This window comes from Mus musculus, chromosome 9 (assembly GCF_000001635.26).
Source record: "Mus musculus strain C57BL/6J chromosome 9, GRCm38.p6 C57BL/6J".
Classification (NCBI taxonomy): Eukaryota; Metazoa; Chordata; class Mammalia; order Rodentia; family Muridae; genus Mus; species Mus musculus.
In genome coordinates this window covers 27,413,654-27,425,336 of record NC_000075.6, presented here as the reverse complement: position 1 = coordinate 27,425,336, position 11,683 = coordinate 27,413,654, and positions in this window count along the sequence as shown.

Genomic DNA, 11,683 nt, shown 5'->3' with positions numbered 1-11,683 from the left:
AGGAGCCCAGTGTATGGGTGGTCACTAACCAAGAGCTTACCAGCTGCCCACCAGCACCCTGGTACCTGGCTGCTTTCCTTTGCTTCCTGGATACACAATGAGGTCACACAACTGTACATCCCCTACCTGGAATTTTGCATTCTGTCCCTTTAGTTGCCCATTATCAATTGACACCTAAAAACAATAACTGCAAATTCCAAGGAGGGGAAGTAACTTTTAAGTTTTCAATAGGCTTTATTACAGAATATTGGTGTGATTGTTATGTTTTATTGTTGTTGTCAATTTCTTACAGGGCCTGATCTTTCGATTGGACCATCATTGGAATACATATGTAAGATCCACAAAATAAACACAGTGTTTGCTATTAGCATGGCTTCCAATACTGTAAACTCTTAGATATAGGCCTTGTGAACTAGGGAGGCAAATGTATTTTCCACACTCTCTGCCCTGGTAGCATATGACCACACACATGAGCTCTCAGCCATGGAACATGGCTAGAAGGGTTAGAATCCTTTTCCAGGCTTCAAAGGAGCTCCTAGCTCTCCATCCGTCACCCACAGGAAAAAGTAGAGGCATACAGATATACAAAACCATATGGTGAAAGATCCTAAGTTCCTGAATCACCGTGGGGTGGAACGCCATCTGCTGATCAGAATATTGGGCTGTCACATAAGCAAGAAATAAGCTTCAACTACACACTCTGACCTACAAAGGTTACTTTGCCTAACTAGAGAAAAAAAATCTCAATTGACCCTTTAGCATGAGGTCCTCTGTGAAGTGTTGTTAAACAATCCTGAAAAAGAATTAGATTAGACGTCACTTCTAGAGCCAGCTTTGCCATGTGTCAGGTCCTTTGAACAGAACACATCAAGGGAAATATGTTTCCACAGTCGCCCTGCCTTGAAAACATAGCGGAGTGGTCTCAAGGGCTCGAAGCAATGGTGGTCCCCAGCCACACCTCCGCCACAGCAGAGATGCCTGGGGAAGTAGGAAGCTTCTCTCCTAGGCATTCCTGAAGGCCTATGTGTTTACCTGGAAAGATTCAATGCCTTCATGTCTTTCTGACCCACCTCCTCCATGTTTCTCCCCAAATGATGATGCTACAAAGCAAATAACATGAGCCTAACTCCCTGAAAGTCAGACCCAAGCTGGCACTTCAACCTGTCCTCCCAACCTCATCTCTGAGGGGTACTGAGAGGGGTACTGAGTCTTCTGTCATTGAAGTGCTTCAGGGCCCAATGTGGGCCAGATATCCTCCTAATGTCACCACTACGTGACTCCATTGAGTCTTATCACCCTACACTGCAGGTTCTCCTCTCATGAAGATATAAGGCTCAGAGAGAGCGATGTCATACCAGGGGGTCATATTGCTAGGTGACACAACTCGACCTGCAGCATATATCAGTCTGACTCCATAGCCCCTTGCCCAACCGAGAGCCCTCCCTGTGTTGTGCCTTCTGTCACTGTGTCAGTCCTCAGCCTTCTGCGTGTCCTTTGCTTAACCTCGCAATCTCAAAACCACATGCTAGGCACAGCCTGGGAGGTGGGCTCTGGGGCAGGAGTGGGGTAGCTCTTTATGTTGGGAGAAGGGAATTTTTTCAGACTACTTCACAGCAGTCGGGGTGGCACGTGGACCCTTGTGCCCTCCAGGAATGCTATGAGGTGCTTTGCATTTGATACCACAAGCATTCACTATGGTAACTGCACATACTGCTATGCCGAGATCTCAAACATTAACCAAGGACTGCGGGTATACCACCCTGCCTGCTGCTTTATTCCCACTTTTTCTTTCCATCTTTCCCTCCCTGCTTTGTTACTGTTCAATTTTTCATTGCATCACTGAGTTCCTGAGTCCCTTCTGCTCCCTGCCCACCTAAGAGGAGCCCTTTACAACGAACCTCTTGGATAAAGAAAATAAAAATCATCTCACCATCAATAAGAATTCTTCTATCATCTTCTCCTGTATGTCACTTAGGAGTAATAAATAAACATTTTACTGTGAGCGGATGTGCCTGATCTAAGGAACATCACATATTAAGGAGCATGGCGACATGCCTGGTTTCACTGAAAGGTCACAAGATGGAACACACACAGAGCAGCTGTCACTATCCTGACTTGATAGACGAGGAAACTGAGTCTTGCCTATAGACTGTGAGTTCATTGGAGGGAAGAGGTTGTTTCTTTTCTTTTCTCTTTTTCATTTTCTTTATTAGATATTTTCTTCATTTACATTTCAAATGCTATCCCAAAAGTCCCCTATACCCTCCCCCAGCCCTGCTCCCCAAACCACCCACTCCTGCTTCCTGGCCTTGGCATTTCCCTGTACTGGGGCATATAATCTTTGCAAGACCAAGGGCCTCTCACCCCATTGATGGCTGACTAGGCCATCCTCTGCTACATATGCAACTAGAGACACAAGCTCTGCGGAGTACTGGTTAGTTCATATTGTTGTTCCTCCTATATGGTTGCAGACCCCTTTAGCTCCTTGGGTTCTTTCTCTAACTCCTCCATTGGGGGCCCTGTGTTCCATCCAATAGATGACTATGAGCATCCACTTTTGTATGTGCCAGGCACTGGTATAGCCTCACAAGAGAGAGCTATATCAGGGTCCTGTCAGCAAATCTTTTTGGCATATGCAATAGTGTCTGGGTTTGGTGGCTGTATATGGGATGGATTCTCAGGTGGGGCAGTCTCTGGATGGTCCTTCCTTCCATCTCAGCTCTGAACTTTGTCTCTGTAACTCCTTCCATGGGTATTTTGTTCCCCACTCTAAGAAGGAATGAAGTATCCACACTTTTCTCAGAGTCCCTTCCAGGGACAAGCAAATAAGATAGCCCAGCCTTCCTTACATGCATCAAGTCGCTGTTGCAGTGCCATCTCATGGGAATGTCATAATGTCATGATGTTTTTCTCTCAGGTAGCAAGTCTGTCCCATCTCCATGGGCATAACGTCATAGGGCTATGCTATCTCCTAACTGGAGAAAATCCCTATCCCTTCTACTTCCTCCACTCCCTCCACCCCTACTCCATCCCCACAATCACTACCCAACCCCTGCCAGCGCACAGGTCCCACCCAACAGCTGCAGGAAGATCGACAACGTTCCCATTGCCCGAAGCTCTGGACCACTGCTCTTCTGGATGGCTGTGGATGATGAAGGGAAGAATTTCAGAGTTTGTAGGCAAAAGTGAACTTAGAATTGTGCTTGTGCTGTGATATCCAAGTCATAGGTGGGGACAGAGCAGAAGAGGGAGAGCATGCCAGAAAGGGAAAGAGAGCTGTCTGCTTCTGTCAGACGTGAGCTCCAGAGCAATAGAGATATACGGGTAGTTCAATTTCTGTTTGCCTGAGCCAGGGAGAAAATCTAATTAAATATGGTGTCTGAGTTTGGAGAAGACTGGATGGGGCTGGAATATAAAGTGTGGCAGCTACCCATAGATCAGAGGGCAATATTAATAAACCCACAGAAAGGGACAGCAGGATCTGCCAGTGGTATTGATAAAATGCAAAGCAAAGACAAAGCAGGCTGGGAATATTGCATGATAATGCTGATAAAAGCCACCAGCTACCATGGCCCTTGGCCTGCTGCAGGAGACTGGGGGCTCAGTTTCTCGTTTCTGCCTCCTCATCCTCTTCCCCTCGACTCTGGCCTCGATTCTGTTTCCTATCAACATGCAAACTCAGTGTCCTCGAACCTTTCCAAGAGCAACTAAAGCTGAGACAGCCGTCAAAGAGTGGGAACCAGAGGGAAACTGGGCCTCTGCTTCCTCTGAGAAACAGAACAAAGGGAGAAAGAATACGGGCTAGAGAACTTCCTTCCACACACACTTGCAGATGAGTGGCTGCATCACGGACTTACATGAAGAAGGCTGAGGACCGCCCTTAAATGACTCCTACAGAAATGCTTTTGTTAAGTTGCCAGTGACATATTGGATGTGTGCAAAGTTTCCCAATCCGCTGACACTTTCAAAGCCAAAATGGAACATTTGTTATTTTGGGAGGGAAAAAAAAGAGTAAGAAATCCTTGGAAGTGTGAGAGTGTAAGCCAATGGGGTTTGGTCGTGAACATGACAGGTACCACTATGTCCAGACTCTTCTGGCTTACTAACAACTATGCCTTGGGAATGGCAGTTCCTCACTGTTGGAAGCCCCACACCTATCTGCATTCTACCTCTCTATGGCCACTGTCACAGATACAGCCAAGCCCTGCAAGCTTAGCTGAACTTCAGTGTTCTTTCCTCTGTGGTTACCACCATCACTGCTATATCATGACTTTTGCCTCATTTTCCTAAGCCCCTCTGCTATGGCTAGCATCTGCCCCAAGCCTGTGATGCAAATTTCATCATGTATTAATCTGAAGTCTTTAATACTGTGTTTTATTCCAAGGAACTGCTTGTGTGACCATAGCAGTGATTGGTCTAAACAAGTACATCTCTGCTTACAGGCCCTTGACCTTTAAAATCTAACCCCTGACCTCACCATATCCCACCTCTACCAATACACCATACTTCTTTTTGAAAACAGAATCTGAATCTGACAGTTGTGCTGGAGGCATCTCTGAAGAGCTTCCTATGTGTATTCACCTGCCTCAAGTTCTGAAACTTTAGTTTCCATTTTGACTAAATGAGATTAACACTCATTTGACCACTCTGGGTGAGGATTCCAGGAGATCAAGTTCTAAGTCTACTATTGGCTACTAGCTGAAGAAATGCAAATTCACTCTCCAGTCAGGAGAGAGGAGGCTTATCACCTCTCCAGAGATGGTTAGGGTTAGGTTGGGTTTAGGATAGGGGTTAGTGGTATTGTTAAGGTTGGGATTAGAATTAGGGTTGGGCTCAGTGTTTAGATTGGGCTTGAGATTAGAGTTGATGTTATTATTAGGGTTGGGTTGGGGTTAGGGTTAGTGGTAGTGTTAAGGTTAGGATTAGAGTTAGGGTTAGTTAGTATTAGTTTGGGGGTTAGGATTAGGGCTAGGTTTGGGATTAGAGTTGGAGTTGGGCTATTTATGGGGTTAGAGCTGCAGTTAGTGTTAGGATTAGAGTAGTGGTTAGTGGTAGGGTTGGTATTAATTGCTGCCCTGCTGCTTCAAGCTGCCTTTAAAAAGTTCACATCAGGTCTTGCCAATACCTTTGAGTGTTGGCAACATCATTATTTAATAGATGAGGAAACTTGATCTTGGAAGACTCAAAGCAGGTCACATAATTCTTTGTTGCCTTTTCTGTATATCTTAGAAACATAGCATTGCTCACAGGTCTCTCCTCAAGCCACACCCTGCTCTCCATCCTAGTTTGTCATTTTGTCTTCGAGGAACATCTCTAACCGATATGTCAAGACTATAGTCTCCCTCTACTCCAACCATGCCACTAAAAATGCAACCCTCTCCCATTATCACTCACTTATAACTATTGTGGATGAGATTCAGAGCCTTGTGTACACCAGACAAGTGCTCAACCAGTGAGCTGTATTCCCAGCTATTGGTTTGTAGAGGCAGAGCCTTGCTATGAAGCTCCAACTGACCTTGAACTCACTGCATAGGGTCATTCCCACAGCTTCCAGGTTCTGTCACTGTGCCTGGCTTCTACTTTACTCTTTTTGGTTTGTTTACATTTTCGTATTGTGTGATCGTGTAAGGATCAGAGGACAACTTTTCAAACCCTACCCTCCCCACTTCTAATATGTCGGTCCTGGGTAGTGATCTCAGGTGATTGCCCTTGGTTAGCACAAACCACCTTTAAGTCTGCTCCCAGCCCCTCCACATCACTATTTCAAAGCAGGTAGCACCACAGACTTTTTATGCATCATCTAACACAAATCATCCACCTCTCATTTATCACCTGATTCTATCATCTATCTATCTGTCATCTATCATCTATCTACAAATTGGCTTGCGTCTCCCCTGTCCTCACTAGATCTCAGAAGAGACTTTCTTTCACCTACTACTGAGACATCAGTGCCCATAAGAGTTCCTGGCAAGATGCTCAGAGGCCAGAATTGGGAAACACTCGTTCTATTCCAGTTTGTCCTTGTAATCTTTCCATCCACCAAGAGATGGTATATTTAGTGATGGGATGCCAGATGAGGAGCCAGACGGTCAATGCTAGCATCTCCATCACTGATCATCTGCATGTTTTCACCCCAATTCCTAAGGCCCCAGAGCTCAGCAGCACCATCTGTGAAATACAGATGTGGAAAGCGACAACATCAGAAGTACTCTGGGGGCTGAGGGATATAATTGTACATTCAGTCAGTGCTCAGCAGTAGTCACTGTCACTCCCTACCAACATCATCATTAGCATTGACCCTGCTATGACATAGCCCAACCAACACAGGATTCCTTTAAAAATGACATTTTTTTCAAAAACCTTAAGAAGTTAGTGGCCCAAGTCCCGAATCAATGCCTGCCACAGCTGGAGCCAGAGCCAGCTCCTTGTTCTCCTAGTCAGGGTTCTCTGCTGTCCTGATCCCACCCCATTTCCCACAGGTGGGCATGACATATTCATATTGCCATCCCTGTCCCCACAGAGTAGCCACAGCCACAGGTCTAAATGCTGTTTCTTCCCCAAGCCTCACACCTGAGGCTGTCTGCTTCTATCTGGTAGCTAAGTCCTCTCACCTTCCTTGTATCAGAATCGTGGCACAGAAATGTATCCAACTGCTACTCTAAGCTCATCACAGAAACCTGATTCCTCCTTGCTCTTTGCTGACTATGGAGGATAAAAAGGACCACGCTTTATCACAGACAGTGAAAATCCAGGTGGACCAAGGGAAGGTTCCCTTGTCCTTAAGGTGCTGTGATGCAATGTGTGGAGCTGTGGCTGCCATCTTGGTGCCACAGACTGTCTGCAGGAATACACAGGACAAGTGGACCTATTGGAGAGAGGTAGCCACAATGTCCTGTTAACCTGATTCGGAATGCTGAGGTGTCCAGGATAACATGGTTTCACCATTCAGTCATCATTGGTCTTGGCTGTCACTTATTCCTAAGAACACCATGACACCACTCAGCAGAGACCCCCATCCCATTCCTGGTATCATCCCTTCAATGAGTTATCTGCTCTTTTGTCTATATTGCTTGCAACAGCTGCACCCACACAGCTGAAGTGAGAACTAAGCTGCTTCTCTTATATGTGCCATGCCCAGTTGGTATAAGCTAGAGTCAGACTCTGCCATTAACTGTCCTCAGCATCTCCTGAAAAGAAACTCTAACACCCTGTCCTAGCTGTCACCATTCATTATAGCCCCATAGTGTGGCGTGTGCTCCCAACTTTCCCAGAAGCCTTCACACTTTTGTTCACAGCCCTTCCTTGTGCCAGGTAGCTGAAGAGTCAGCTGTGAGTATAATGCTCACGTTCCTCTCCTTCATGGAAGTCTCTGGAACTGTGCTTCTTGGTCCTTGGTCTTTCAATCACACTAAACAATCAGCAGGGGAGAAATCGATAGTTCAGCAGTTCGTTGCAGACATGGATATATATTTCTTCATGACTCAGAAAACTAGTAACTAGCTGTTAATCACATATCTAGGACGTGCAGAGCTAAGATGTCTCATTAATATTCTTTCTCTGTCATCAAAACTTAAATTATGAATAAACTGAACACACTTTTTCTGTAGTCTAAGTGCTGTTTTGTGTGTGTGGACTAAACAGTTGTCAATAAACAAGGGCTCTGAATTAATGCAACCAAAGGTTCCATAACGAGATGTTGCTTATGGCCAGAAATGACCAACTGCAATGGAGAGAGCCAGGGTGTCCAGACAGCACCTGAGATAAAATTCAGGTTAGGAGAAGGAGAGTTGGCCTCATAATCAAAAAATAGTAGTCAGTCACCAGTAGCCAGCATGGAGTGGCTGGGGAGAAACCTTTCTCAGAAGGATAATTCCCCAGTCTTTGAAAGCCTAGTTGTATGTGCAGGAAGTCCACCTATACTCTCTTCCTCTCAGTCACAAAGGATGGAGGAGGGGAGTGGGATATCTTAATGGGAAAAGTGACATTGAAGATAATGTGTAAAGACAAAAAAAAAAAAGTCCATAGAGAAGGCAGAGAGAGCAGGATGCATGGTGGGTATTATCAGGTAAACAGATGAGTAGCGCAGGTGTGGGTAAGAGAGAACCCAAAATGGAGTCTCTGCCAAAGCTTTGCACCCAGGTTTGCTCCGAGTCTTCTGTTCCCTTGTAAGGAAGGTTGTCGGGTTCATCCCTGGCTATAAACAGCAATGTCAAAGGAATCACTCTACAAACAGGCACCGTAACTGTCTGGGGAAAACCACTTTGCACTGCCAGAGTTCCTGTCAGGGGAGCTTGCAAGCTTGGTCACACCTGGGACAGAATGGCATTCAGGGAATGAAGCACAGTACAGAGACACTGAGTGGGGTATAAGGCTAAGTCATGAGAAGGTATTAGGAATACAGACAGTGAGTAGTGTTAGCCTGAGTCTGGGGATGTAACGGGCAACTGTTTGGCCTTACAGTGTGGTAGCTCAGGCTGCCCCGAGTCATGCAGACTTTACTGAATACCCTTTAGAGATGACAGGACCCAGACATCACTCCACAGAGACTTCCAAGGCCATGCACAAAAATGGAGGAAAATTAAACATAAGAAATTACATTAAATATATGGACTATGGAGTACAGAGATGAATTTGCAGCTTGTTAGAATGCTAGGAGTGATGAGGAAAGATAGCAGACTTCAAACAGAGGGCACATAGTGTAGGTTGGGACTTAACACTGAGTAGAATGTTCAAACAGAGTGGGGGTTGGTGGGGCGCTAACCAAAGATGTACACAGAGTCCCAGGAGAGAGCAAAAAGTCACCAGGCAAGGCTCAAGCCGTGGCGGTGACAGGGCCCTCCCTCCCAGCTGCCTTGCCTGGGGCAGCCACAGGGGTTAGAAGAACTCTGGAGACAGCATGTCACCACCTAAACTCTCTCCAGGATGTACAGAAGCAGCCAAGCATCGTGACACACTGTTGTACACAGTGCCTGCCCTCTGACAGCATGCTGCGGGAAGAGAGGCACTACTTGTATAAATGGTACTTGCCAGTCACCTTCTGGGATTGAAATGGGAGGAGTCTAAGATCTGGTCGGCTAAATTCAATTTGAAGACAGGCAGGAGACCAAACAGCTCTCAGAGGGAGAAACAGAGCAGAGTTTCACATCAAGGTTTTGGCCAGGCCCACCAAGCAGGAGAGGAAATGGAGATATTAGTCAAGGCATGAGGCTTTTCCCTCCTCTAGCCTCTACCTGCACACTGTCAGGATCAGCTCTAAGTGGAGGGACTCTCCAACAGTCTCACTGTCCAAGAGATAAACTGAGGCCCACTTGCATGTTCTCCCTGGAGAAAAGGGATTCCGGGAGAGAGGTTGTACCTAGCGTGCAGTAAGCACCAGCTTTTCTGAGCTAGAGTGTTTCTAGCACCTCAACTACCATCACAGCAGCATTACCGTCTCCAGGCCCAAAGGAGTCAAGAGCCTAGACCATGTTCAGAGCAAGAGAAAGGTGGAGCAGCCTGGACAGTTCCTGCTGCTTCTGTCTCTTCACCTGTGTCCCCACATGGCTCTCCAGTGTGTAGGACCATGGCCCTAAGGAAGCAGAGTAGTACAAAGTCAGGGGGAAATGTTTTGTGTATCCTTCGCTCCACAAGGTGTTAGTAGATCCCTAGTGTAATGAAATGTGTGCGCACAAATACATGCTATGCATATGTCTACAATGTGAATGGATGTGTGTGTGTGTGTGTGTGTGTGTGGTCTCCATCCTGCAGGAAGCAGAGAGCAGAGTCAACTCCCTTGAGGAAGAACGAAAGAAAAGAAGGTGGAAACCTAAAGGCTTTCAACAATGGAGAATGGGCAAGTGGGTTGGGATGGGAAGGCTGGAATCGGCTCAAGCAGAAAGCTCACAAGGCACCTCTAGACCGAGTTAAATCCACAGTGTTTCTTTGTAGTTCTCTCCCTTTGCTAACTCTCCTGGACCACAATGCAGCAGAATACCCAGGGTCCCTGGCAGAAAGAATGGAGGGATGGGAATCAGAAGCAGTGGACTGTCCTGTGGGCTCAGGGGTTAAAGGTGCCATAGAGCAATACATCCTTCCAAATGCCCTCTGATCCCAACTGTGGCAGCACTCTTGGTTCCTGTACTCCTGAAGGAGAAGAATTTCTACAAGGACACAGACAACACTAGCAGCCAAAATTTACTTACAGCAAGCACAAAAGTGCAATTGAGCTGGTATATGCCAGAGAGAGAACCAGCCTTGCCCAGTATCTTCAGTGCCATCTCCCTTGAGGTTAGGATTGGTCCTTCCCTGCCCTACGGCTGTGGTCCAAGATGCTGCCCCCCCCCTCTCTCTCTCTCTCTATATATATATATATATATATATATATATCTCCAAGGTCTAGAAATTGTGTCAGTCTGTTAACACTGAACTGAATTAAATATTGGAATGTATATTAAAGTGTAGCTATCCATAAAGTCAAGAAGTTTATGGAAGAGAAATAGAGCCAGATACTAGAGGAGGGGCTCTGTGGGAGTAGAAGCCTACTAAAACCAGATTAATCCCCCCACTAGTTCTCTTACAATTATCTTTCCCAGTGCTCCAGACCTTTCTGTTTTAACACTATCATGTGCTTTAACCCTAACAGAGGAGAATGAAGAAAAAAAAAAAAAAATGCCCCTGGCTCCCTCCCAAACCTGACAGCACAATGAATCAAGGTTGTGCCCTGCATTTTCACCAAACCCCCTCCTCACAGGGTTGGAGGCCAAAGTCTCAAAGTACTTCACCCCAGATTCTAATAAGGCCACCTAGACACAGACACAGGTTCCCAAAGTTCCTGAACCCTAGAATATGCCTCCCCACAACCTCCTCTCTGGGAATCCCACCTGGCTGGGTATGCCAATGGCGAGTCCAGAGTAGCGCGCAGCTGTAACCTGAGTCTGCGCACAACAGCCAGTGAATTCATTCCCCCAGGAGTCAGCTCCCCACAGGGCCCAGCTGAGCAGATGCCTGTGCCAGAGCGCCTCTCCGAGCCAGCAAGCAGAAGACTGCTGGTCGCTGCTCCTCCTACACCCTGAGTAAGCACAGGAACTTCCCTCACTGGAAAGGCAGGACAGAGCTGGCTGTGGACACAGATGAGAGCATGCTGGTGGCTTGGGTACCATCTATTTGTTGGGGGAAAATCTGAGCAATTTACACCCTGGGTTGGACGTGTGGCAAAGGCACTCCTGGATCGACACCGCCCTCTGCTGGCCATATGCGGCCATGACAACATCCTTTGGACTGGAACACAAACCCAGGAAGGCCAAGCTTCCCACTATGAAAGGTGGAGAAACAGCAGCCAGTCCCCCCAGCACCTCTTTCAGGAGCATACAAGCTGGACTCAAAGAAGAGGAGACACTTCCTGTACCTTTTCCAGGAAAACCCTCTGTCTTTTCATGGTTTGTATTCCTGCACAAAGCATCAGGACCAAGAAAAAAGTTGGGGTTCCTAGGAAAGAGTTTGTTTGGCTTACACTTCCACATTGCTGTTCATCACCAAAGGAAGTCAGGACAGGAACTCACATAGGGCAGGAACTTGGAGACGGGAGATGATGCAGAGACTATGGAAGGGTGCTGCTTACTGGCTTGCTTCCCCTGGCTTACTCAGCTTGCTTTCTTATAGAATCCAAGACTACCAGCCCAGGGATGGCACCACCCACAGTGGGCTG